This window comes from Hyaena hyaena, unplaced genomic scaffold (genome assembly GCF_003009895.1).
Source record: "Hyaena hyaena isolate Hyena2069 unplaced genomic scaffold, ASM300989v1 scaffold_657, whole genome shotgun sequence".
Taxonomy (NCBI): domain Eukaryota; kingdom Metazoa; phylum Chordata; class Mammalia; order Carnivora; family Hyaenidae; genus Hyaena; species Hyaena hyaena.
The window spans coordinates 880,612-892,755 of record NW_024081290.1 but is presented as its reverse complement, the minus strand read 5'-3'; the positions used below and the strand labels follow the sequence as shown (position 1 = coordinate 892,755).

Here is a 12,144-nt window from a genome sequence, read left to right as displayed (position 1 = left end):
ATATATTTTGCTTAAGTTTTGTACTTGATTTTTATAAATTCTGTAGCCTTTTTGGAAATGCTAAAATCTATAATAATGTAAGAAGGGATTCTTGTAGGATAACTGAGCTTATCACTATGAAATATTTGATACATAAAATACTGAAAATGGGTATTTCTGTGTCATGTCATGTTAAAAAGCTTAATAATGAAATGAACGTTGGTGAGCCTGTACATCAACACATCAGCTTGAACATTACAAATAACACTACAGTCGCCTTCATGTCCCCCAACTATAATTCTTCAGTTATAGAATTTGGAAAATTCAAAATGTGTGGCTTGCTTTTTAACTTTCTTTATGGTGTTTACTGGTAAATGTAAATCTTAAATTTATTTAATGCTTTTTACTTATAGTTCATATTTGTTTTATTTTTAGTAACATAAATTGTTACCTAAAATACAGGTATAAAAATACTGTTCTGCATTTCTAGGAATTAAATATTTTTTTTCCACATTGAAATATTTAGTCCATATTAAATGAATTATCATGGATGCTTGATGTATGAATTACACTTTATTTTTTTGTTCTATTTGGATATCCCGTTGTCTCAACCTCATTATTGTTAATTTCCTTTAAAAAAAAAAACCCATGTGGTTTAGCCGTAAATGAATTGATTCAATAGATCAGTCTTTGTCATATTGACTATATCTGTCTTTTTTTTTTTTTAAATATTTTTATTTATTTCTAGGAGATAGAGAGACAGCGTGAGCAGGGGAGGGTCAGAGAGAGAGGGAGACACAGACTCTGGAACAGGCTCCAGGCTCTGAGCTGGCACAGAGCCCGACGCGGGGCTCGAACCCACGAACCGCGAGATCATGACCTAAGCGAAAGTCAGACGCTTAACTGACTAAGCCACCCAGGCGCCCCTACTATATCTGTCTTTTAAAGGGCGTATTACTTCACTCATTTAGATCTTTTAACATCTTTCAGTATGCCTCACATTTTATCTTCAAAGTTCTTGCATATCTTTTGCAAACGACAGCCCTCGATACCTTATAGCTCAGTTATTCTTATTAAATATTGTTTTTTAAATGTGTTGTAACTATTTTTACAGATAAATAGGATTGCAGATTGTTTATGCCGATATTTGCAACTTTGTTAAATTCTTAAATAATTCCAATAAAGATAATTTGGCTATAAATAAAATTTAGGGGAGATTATGTAAATATCCATATAATTCATTAATAATAAGAGTCTGGCTTTTTCCTCTCAAAGTTTTTTTTTTCTTAAACTGGCTAAGACCTCTAGTGCATATTTACAAAGAGCCTGTTACAATAGTCGTCTTTGTCTTGATGCTGATCTAAAGAAATAATTCTGAATTTTCACAGAAGAAATCTTACTTGGTGAGTGTCTAAACAAAGTTTAGGAAGTTAAGAAAGTTTCTTCCTATCCCCAGTTTGCTAGAAGATGATACATGGAATAGGTTATAAATTTGTCATGTGCTTTTTTGATTCTATTGAAATGATAACTTAGAGTTTTCCTGTATAACCTGTTAATGAGATGAATTCTATTTATGAATTTTATACTGTGAATCCACTTTTGCCTTCCTAGGATATATCCCTAATTTTTTTATATGTTGTTGTTAACATTGTGTTTTAGATTTTTGCATCTCAAGGTCCTTGTTTGATTTTGATATCAAGGTAATAAAGGACTTATTAACTAAGTTGACTGCCTCCCCCTTTATTCTGTTCTGTTTAAGAAATTGCTTAAGGTTGTAATTATAACTTACTTGAACTTTTGCTTGAACCTATGTATAAAATATCTGGGCCTGGTTTCTTCTTTGTAGGAAATTTTCAATCACCGACTCAATATATATAGTGATTACAGAAAATGTACCTTTCTTCTTTATATTTTTAGTTTTAATTTTTACTAAATTGCACTAGTTTTCAAGTGTCAGTTTTACCTTACTGGCTTATTTTTATTTTTATTTGTCCTTGGACATTTCCTTTGCTTACAACAGTGCTTGAAAGTGTATTTGTTGTAAATTATCTAGGATCAAGTATTATTCTAGTATGAAGTACCTTCTGGGTATCTTTCTGTCCTGCTATAAGTGGAATTCCCCTCTGAGTTATTTTCAAAGGTTTAGGTATTTCAGATAAACTTTACTTAAATATTTGATCTTAGGGAATGTGTCTGTTTGAAGTTTGCTCGTCAAACCTTTGGGTAAATTAGGAAAGCAATTTAAGATTCAACAATTGAAGCCTTAGCCGTTATTCTCTGAAAATATGAAAATATGTTTGTCTACACTAAGAGAAATCTCTTTCCAGTGCTAACATCTTGCCAACTGTTTCATATCGTATTTTACCTCTCTTGATATTCCAAAAAGGGAAGAGGAAAACTAATTATTGAGCTCTTGTAATGTGCCAGTTGTTTTATTTTATTAGTTGTTTTTCATTTGCCAGCTCAATAAATCCTCAGACTAATTTTATAGCTGAGTGTTACGGCCATCTTTAATGTGAAGAAAGAGAAAGATGGAGAAATTTGCACAGGCTAATAATAGTTTAAGGATTCCAACTGAGCTCTGTTTGATCTAAAGTTATCCTACAATATAGTAGTACAACCTACCTCTGTTTTGTAGGTGTGGAAATTGAAGCTTCCAAGGTCTAAAAAGGAACTTATCCAAATAAAACTGGAGTGTGGGTCTCTTTGATTTCAGTGTGAACACTTTTCAAGATATTTTGTTCTGTAAATCCATCACAATCATATCATAAAATGTAGGATGACATGTCAAGTCTCACATATTCTAAAACACATCAGGACTCTCTAAGAACAGCAAGGTTTTATCATCACCCCTTTATGTCATGTATAAATGGAGATATTGACTATCTAATTTTATAGCAATGTGCAATAAAACATATACATTTATACTGTTCACTTCCATGAGCTTTGAGGAAAATGGACATACCAGAATCGACAGTCACAATACTGAGCATTTCCATCACTCTCAAAAGGGTCCCCTGTCCCATGTGCAGTTCCTCCATCTACCCAGACCTCAGCAACTTACATGTTTTTTGTTATATAGAATAGTTTGCATTTTTAAGAATTTCTATATAGGGACTCCTGGGTAGCTTAGTTGCTTAAGCTTCCGACTTCAGCTCAGGTCACGATCTTGTGGTTTGTGTGTTCGAGCCCTGCTTTGGGCTCTGCACTAACAGTTCAGAGCCTGGACCCTTCTTCAGATTCTGTGTCTCTCCCTCTCTCTAACCCTCCCATGCTCATGCTCTGTCTCTCTCTTTATCTTAATAATAAATAAAAACATTTAAATGATTAAAAAAAAGATTTCTGTATAAACAGAAATCTATAGTCTGTGTTCCCTGTAACTGATTTTTCATTCATCAGAGTGTATGTTGAGTTTCACCCATGATGTGTATTGTAGTGATGTGTGATGTAGTATTTCATTCCTTTTTAGATGACTAGTATTCTATTATACCATATTTTGCTTATTTATTTCCTTATTGATGAAGATTTGGGTTATTTACAACTTTGGGCTGTTGTAAACATAACAGGTATAAAAATAGGTATAGAAGTCTCTGGGTTCATGTATACTTTCATTAATCTTAGATACATACTGGAAGTAGCTAGTCTATATGAAAGGTGGATATGCAGCTGCCGGTTTTCCAAATCTCACATTCTAACAAGTTTTTTAGAGTTCTGATAATTTAATGAACTCTACAATACTTAGTATCTTCAGAATTTTTAAAAATGTAACCATTCTAGTATGTGTTTGTTGGGGGGGACATATGTATGTGTGCATTTGCGTATGTATGCACACTCATGTAGAATTATCTTATGTGGTTCTAACTTGCAATTAGTTGAATGCTAATTCTTTGGAGCAATGATGTGACTATTGGTCATTTGTATATCTTCTTTGGTCATTCAAGAGTTTTGTCCATTATTCTGATTGGCTTATTTGTCTTCCTATTGTGTTTTAAGAAGACAATATATATTAAGGTTACAAATCCTGTGCCTGTGGGATGCAGGGATGGCTTAGTCGAATAAGTGCCTGACCTTCATCTCAGTTTAGGTCACGATATCATGGTTTGTGAGATTGAGCCCCATGTCGTACTTTGTGCTGATAGTGCCAACCTGTTTGGGATTCTCTCTCTCCCTCACTTTCTGCCTCTCTCCTGGTCTTTCTCTCTCTCCCTTTGTCTCTCTCTCAAAATAAATAAGTAAACTTAAAAAAAAAAATCCTCTGACTGATTTATGCATAGTAAGTATTTTCTCTTTATTCATAGCTTGATTTTTTATTTTCTTAATGGTGTCTTTTGTTGAGCAGACGTTTTTCATTTTGCTGAAGTCCATTATCAGTTTGTCTTTTATGTTTGTATTCATTGTTCACTATCTAAAAATATTCGCCAAACCACAAATCACTATTCCATGTTTTCTTCTATAAGTTAATCATTTTAAGTTTTTAAAAAAATTTAGTGTTTATTTTTGCGAGAGAGAGAGAGAGAGAGAGAGAGAATGGAAGAGGGGGAGAGAGAAGGAGACACAGAAAGTGAGGCAGGCTCCAGGCTCTGAGCTGTCAGCACAGAGCCCGACAGAGGGCTCAGACCCTCAAACCATGAGATCATGACCTGAGTCGAAGTCAGATGGTTAATTTACTGACCCACCTAGGTGCCCCTATAACTTTAACTTTTACAGTTAAGTCTATGACCAATGGTCTTTTCAGATAAGAATAAATACTGAAAATTTTCTATATATATATACAGGTCTAACAAAATTTCATGTAAAAGACTTCTTTTCAACAATGAATTATCTTGGCAACTTTAAAATATCAATCATGTATGTGTGTGTTTATATATGTATATATATATGTACATATAAATATATATAATCTATGTGCATATATATGCATATATAGTTGTTTCTAGACAATCTCTTATTTTTAATTAATTTATCTTACACCAACCACACTTTCCTCGATTAATGCCTCATAAGAGTGTTTCATAAGATCAAGTATCCTAAGTTCCCAGATTTTTTTTTTTAATTTGCTTTGGCTCTTATTTGTGTGACTTTCCATATAAATTTTGGAATAGATGGTCATTTTATGCTTTAAAAATTCCCAACATAATTTTGACAGTTGTTATGTTCAAATATACAGGTCAGTTGAGGTAAAATCAACATCTTAATGATATTCAGTTTTCTAATCCATGTGAGTAATATATTTTTCCATTTATTTTGCATTTTTAAAATTTATAACCAATATTTTAAGAGTTTCCATACAATACTATGCTCATCTTTTAAAATTTTTTACAAGTTTGTTTTTGACACTGTTGTAAATAGAATTTTTAGAAATTTCATTTTTCAGGGCACTTGGGTGGCTCAGTTGGTTGAGTTTCCAACTTCAGCCTAGGTCATGATCTCACCATTCCCGAGTTCGAGCCCGCATCCGGTTCTGTGCTGACAACTCAGAGCCTGGAGCCTGTATCAGATTCTGTGTCTCCCTCGATCTCTCTGTCCCTCCCCTGCTCATGCTCTCTCTCTCTCTCAAAAATAAATACACATTAAAAAAAAGAAAAAAGAAATTTCATTTTTCAGCTTTTTTGCTGCATTGAATTTCATAGATCAACTCTGTGTACCATGGCCTTTCTAATTATATTCATGTAATTGTTTTGTAGATTCTTTTGAACTTTCTACTAGACTGTCATATATATAATATATTTTTCTTTGGTTCATTTCCAGATTGACTTTCTTTTATCTTTGTTTTTTAATAGTTTAATTCTGAGGTACCTAGATGTGAATTTGTTTGTGTGTTTTTCATATTTCGCTTCACGGTTTCTTGAATGGATAAAGATACATTTTTTACACATCACTAATATTTTATCTTCATTTTGTTAAATATTTTTATCTTATTACTGATATACTATGTTATACTATGTTAACACTTCTTACACTGTGTTATTGTCTCCCAAGTCCTTGAGCTGTGCTTATTTTTTCCACTTTTTTCCTGATTTCACTCTGATTGGATAATTTTCATTGCTATGCCATATTCAAATTTCTGACTCTTGCATTAACTTCATTGCATTCTTAATTATCCAAGCTAATTTTTATTTTGGGTTTTATATTTCTCATTTCTAGAGTTTCCATTTTTAAACTATATATTTCCTATATTTCTATCTTTTCATTCATTATGAGCATACTTTTCTCTACCTCATCTACTGTAGGTATAATAAATAACTTCAAGTTATTTTTTATAATTGCAACACTTGGGTCTACTCAGTTTTGGTCTTGTTAATTGTATTTCAGCAAGCAATTAACTTAGTTAGACCCAAATTACTAACTGTCACATTTGCTGTGTGCATCAACTCATATCTCAGTTCAGTTCTTTGACTTAACCAAATTCTGTACTAGCATACCTCATGCATACATGATTTGGGGGTTAACAGAACGTGGGTAAAATTTATACAGAGAATTTGGGATTTCTCTTATGTCTCTCTTTCAGTGATCCCTTTCACTTTCCAGCAGCAGTGGTTGACTCCGTTCTTGACCTTTGTTTCTTCATGACACAAAGTTTCCATAACTTCCATTGCAGTTTCTAGCACTCTACACTATGTTGCAACTGCCTTCAGGTTAAAGCTATAAAAATCTTACCCTATGCTCTGTTCTCTTTAAGGTTTTAACTCTCCTGCGAAAAAAATTTGCCTGTTTTAGTTTATTTTCCAGAGCTTTTTGGGAGTTTTTGCAGCGAGGTAGGTGGGTAAATGTTTTTAAGTTTGTTTAGTATTTGCTGAAATGTTTATGGTTGTTATTTGTAGGATGGCAAGTTACTACTTGACTGTATCTAATGCAGAATAACTCTCATATACTTGTTTCTTGTACTTAAAAAAGAATGTACCTCTCACATTTTTTAATTCTTTTCTCCTATCTTTTAGAACAGAAGAGGTGGAATTTTCATTTCCTCTATTTCACATCTGGCTTTGGAGACATGATGTAGCTCTCAAAATTAGTATTCTTTACAGTAGAAAAGGATTGCTATGATCTTAATCAGGTAATGATGGCTCCTGTCTAAACATTTTGAAATTATGTGGAATTAGGCATTATCAAGGATAAAGTAAATTAGCTCAAGCTTCCCAAATTATATTTCTTTTCTATACGTATATGTGCATATAAAAGGTTGTTAAATCAAACTTTTCTAATTGTATAAAAATTTGGTTTAAGGTTTAAAGGAATTTAAACATGATAAATACACCAATTTGCAAAGAGAGTCATTAAATTCCTCACTGCAGGGGTTGAAAAGGCAGCATATAAAACCAGAATTGCAAACCTTAGCCTATCAGCAGATTGCAATTTATTTGGGAAGAGAAATCTAGAAACTGCGGAAGCAGTGAGTTTTTATTTAAAGATTGTTGGCATAGTCCTCTTCGTTTTCTCACACTTACTTGTAGGGGAGCACAGGAGTAGAAGTACTTCTCATCTAGTGCCAACTAAAGAAAGTATTAATGAAACTGCTTTTAGGGAAAGAGTGTACTTTCAAAGAGTGGAAGTTGTTACTGTAACTGTATGCTTGCTGATAGGCAAAATCTCATGGACTTGCCCTTTACTGCTTGAGGGTCAAGCAAGGGGAGAGAGCTCTTCAAACTGCTTGTGTTATTACATACAGTTTGGAGGGCCAGATGAATTTCTGGCTCTGTAACCCTCATTTCTAAGAACTACTCAGTGTTCAAAAATACAGTGAATATATTTTCCAAATAAAATCCTCTCCCACTTTTTATTGTCTTTTTTTTGAGGGTCCGTTTTTCTCTTATTTCCTTTTGTTCACCATGTTCAATAAATACTCAGCTTCCTTGTAATATTTTTGTTTCAATTTATACAGGTATATCAAAAAGTCCCACTAAAAGATTTTTCTGCTTCTTATATTTTATGTCATTTAAAAAATTTTATAGTTACTGATACTATTATATATGGAAACACATTGAAACCTGAAATATGTTTCTGGTTGATTATAAAACCACAACATACAATATGTTTTCTTCATTTCACTCCCTTTATGCACTTTGTGCTGTGTTTTGGGGAATTGATAAATTCCATAAGGTGCTCTTTTTATTTTATATAGTCAACATTCACTTAGAAGTAGTCACCTATCTACTCTTTGTGTCTTATGTCACCAGAGCCTGTTTTTCATTCACCTATAAACCTCCACTTTATGCGAATATTGTGACAAGTATTTGCCCTTCTTTGTCTTAAATCCTGTTGTATTTTCATCATTGGAGGGAATTTTCACTAGATAGAGGATTTTTGACTAGGAGCTATTTCTCTGTTAAAATTTCCATTCCACCATTTTCTAGTTTTTATTGTGTTGAATAATCAGCCTACCCTTGTTTTCTGTTTGAAGTTAACCTGTTTTTTAATTTTTTCTGGTTAAAATTTTTATTTTCTTTAATTTCCATTTTAAGTGGACTAGCCAGTAATTATCGTATGTCCTTTGAATTCATCATACCTGGAGTTGTAATGTTTCTTAAATCTGCTGTTTGAGTTGCACATACCAGTTTGGGAAAATTATCCACCTCTGTTTCCATAAGTATCAATTCCATATCAGTTCTGCTTCATTCTCTCTCTCCTATCCTTGTGGAAGGCTGATTGAAGAAAATAGGTATCTTACTTATCATATGTCCTTCTTCTGTGGTACTTTTGAGTACTTTCCTCCTTTGTACTCTCCATGTGTCAGTCTGAATATTTTATTCCGTTTTCTAGTTAACTAATCTTTACACCAGAATTGCTTTCCTGTTAAAAAGATGTATGGATTACTTATATTAAGTTATTATAATTTCTGGTTTAGGATTATTTTTATGATTTAATAAAAATCTGCCTGATAAAATTCTTCATATTCAATTTTTTGAAGCATTAATCACATCTATATATAATAATGCCTCTGGATTGTCTGTGGGTCTATTTCTATTATCTCTATTATCCACTCTGTCTTTTTTGTACATTTGGCTATTTTTTATTTGAGTTTCTAAAGTTTATATGATAACTTGAAGAGGTGATTTTCATGTTATCTTCCTCTAGAGAGGAATTACTTTTGCTTTGGCCAAGCAGAGACAGGTTGCCTTCATTTGTTCAAAGGCTGAACTGATTAGAAGCTGGGCTTCAGTCTTTGAGACAAGTTGCCTAATTCAATTTTTTCTTTACTGGTAGACTATGGCTCTTCAGGGGTTATAGGCAAAATCCTGGGCTGTTAACCAATATTTCTCCTTCATGCAGAGTTGTAAATTTAAAAATTATATACCCTAGTCTATTAAGAATGTCAGAAATTCTGTTCTAATTAAAACTCTTGAGCAGACACTTTCTGTTGAACTTTTGAATCTTAGCTGCTCCCTTGGACTCAGTAGATTGCAAGAAGTGTGGCTGAAAATGTTAGCTCACCTTTCCTCCATTTCCTTGCCTCTAGTATACTGGGTCCTCAAGTTCACACTATGTTAGTTCTCTTATTTTTTTCTCCCTCATTTTTTTTAGCCTTGATATTTTTAAATTTATTCAAATCTAGCTTTGTTTATTGATTGACAACATTGGTCTAGGAATAGCCTTTCTTTGCTAGAAGGGGAATTCCTATTTTCCTTTTTATGATATTCAATTCATATTAAACTCTTTAAATACAAATATTCAAATGCATATTAAACTTTTTTAATGATGTGTTTCTGAATTATTTTCATTAGCTAACCAATGTCATCTTATGATTATACATTGAATTATCATTGACTCTTTGGTTAATGAATTCAGAAATCAGGAAAAATCAAAGCGAGCCTAAATACTATGAGAATTAGGAATAGAACCTTTTGTATTTTACTCACTTAATAGATGTAATTTTAGTACATGCTCTGCCACTCATTGTGTGGCATTTTGCAAATTACTTTACCCCTCCAGGTCTCAGTCTTCTCAGATAAAAGAAATGAGTTCAAGTGGATGATCTTTAAAACTCCTTCCATACCTAAAATTCTGTGATTTTAATAAGAATAAATTAAACCTGAATCTTTGATGATTAGAGTTTAATTTGAATCTCGAATCCATGAGATTTTGTTAGTTTCTAAATTTAGAAAAAAATAATATTCTTTCTCATCTCTAGTGCTGGAAGATGTCCCATATGACCTGGATAAAGTTCAATGCAATAATTACTTTTGAATATTTAATTGCCAAGAAATGTTGAAGAGGTCTAGTAATATCAGGGAACACATACTACCACATATAAATAAATATTATAATGACTAATAATCATAATATGGTGTGTTAATATTAGAATATACAAATTAATAAATTACACAGATTGGAGAACCTACAGTTTCATGTGTATATGAAAGACTTGATAAAGTGAAATTTAGCATTGCATATCAGTGGGTAAACATGAGGTAGTCAAAAAATAGTTTTGAAACAATTAATTATATAGAAAAGGTAAGAAATCCTCACATTTCAGTGTATATAGTCAAGATTATAAAGATCCATGATCTAAAAGTCAGTGTTTTTTTAAAAGAGAGAGAAATTGGGAAAAGGGAGAGAAAGAATGTTAAGCAGGCTCCCTGCTCAGCACAGAGTCTGACGTGGGGCAAGATCCCATGACCCTGAGATCATGATCTGAGCGGAAATCAAGAGTCAGATGCTCAACAAACCAAGCCAACCGGGTGTCTCTAAAAAAAAAAAAAAAAAAAGACATTTTTAATTACATTAGGGTTGCCAAAAATATTAAACTCGAAATACAATTTTCAAACCATAAAAAATTATTTGTGAGAAAATGTATAGGAGGTGAAGAAATTTTAATTAAGATTAAGATGTAGAACTCTGTCATCAGACTCAGACATGGTACCGGACACATGCTATCATGCCTTATTTTAGCTGTTTAAACTTGGAGTGACTACTTAAAAGTTTAGTCATCATCTATTCCTGCTGTATTATGTGACTAGCAGTATCTGTTTTATTAGAAATACTGTGAGACATAAATAATATCAAAATACTTAGGGTGTTGCTAAAATAAAGTAGTACCTAATAATTATTAGGAATTGTATTTGAAAAATCTCAATTGTTTTTTCTCTGTTGTGATCAACAGAACTTAGAGAAAAAATTAAGACTTGGAGAGAGACATTAATTGGAAGACTTGTACATTCATCTAGCATAGGCCAAGCATTCCTAACTGTTAAAATACAAAAAAGAACAAGCATGGTAATTATCCTTCATTTACTCCAATCTAGTGACTTTTTTGAAGAATGAGAGAGTGATGTCAAGCAGCTTTTGAAATGATTATCAAGTGGACCTGAAGGCTTACTCTGGTAAGGTTGGAGACCAGGGAATAGAATGGTATCAGTCTACCTGTTTGTTTATTTTATTTATCATAGCTTAGCATCCCAAATATAGGGGCAGTGAAAGTGGAGTTTTTCCTATTTTAGGTGTAAAGATTATGGAATTGAAGTAGCAAAATGACCACTTTTTTTTAATGTTTTATTTATTTCTGAGAGAGAGAGAAAAAGAGGGAGAGAGCATGAGCAGGGGAGGGTCAGAAAGAGAGTGAGACACAGAATCTGAAGCAGGCTCCAGGCTCTGAGCTAGCTGTCAGTACAGAGCCCGACATGGGACTGGAACCTACAAACCGTGAGATCATGACCTGAGCTGAAGTCGGACGCTCAACCGACTGGGCCACCCAGGCGCCCCACAAAATGACCACTTTTTATGGTTCTTATTAGATTAGCTAAGAGATCTTGGTTTCTAGGACCTATAAAAAGAGAACTGAAGCCATTCAGAGATAATATAAAAGAAGGAAGGACTGGAGGAACTAGATATTCAGTAATTTCTGATAACCTGTAACTTTCAATAAGGAAGTGAAGAGAAAAAGAATATCAATTTGAGCCACAGAATCATATGCTAGGGTATACGTTTGTAGAATTAAGGTACTTATATGTACATACAAATCTAAGAACTATGTGAAGAACTTACTGAAGTCGAGTGGGCATGATATTTCAAGAAGAACTTCCTGAAAATTTCTGGAGCCCAGCCAGCAAGAAAAGTTCATTTGTTAAACATGGACACATGGAAATTGCTGCTGATGACTTATATTTAGTTTCTTTTGTATCCCCAGTATGTGAGAGTGCTTGGCCAGTATCGCAGACTTAAATTTTATTG

At 33.0% G+C, this 12,144-nt stretch overlaps 1 long non-coding RNA gene across 1 annotated transcript; it reads left to right on the top strand.

The window, feature by feature from the left end:
- The first annotated feature begins 6,665 nt into the window (after positions 1-6,665).
- On the top strand, positions 6,666-11,282 carry LOC120219975. Its single transcript, XR_005525426.1, has 3 exons — positions 6,666-6,734; positions 6,918-7,033; positions 11,220-11,282. It is a non-coding gene; the product is annotated as an uncharacterized LOC120219975 (long non-coding RNA).
- The last annotated feature ends 862 nt before the right edge of the window (positions 11,283-12,144 follow it).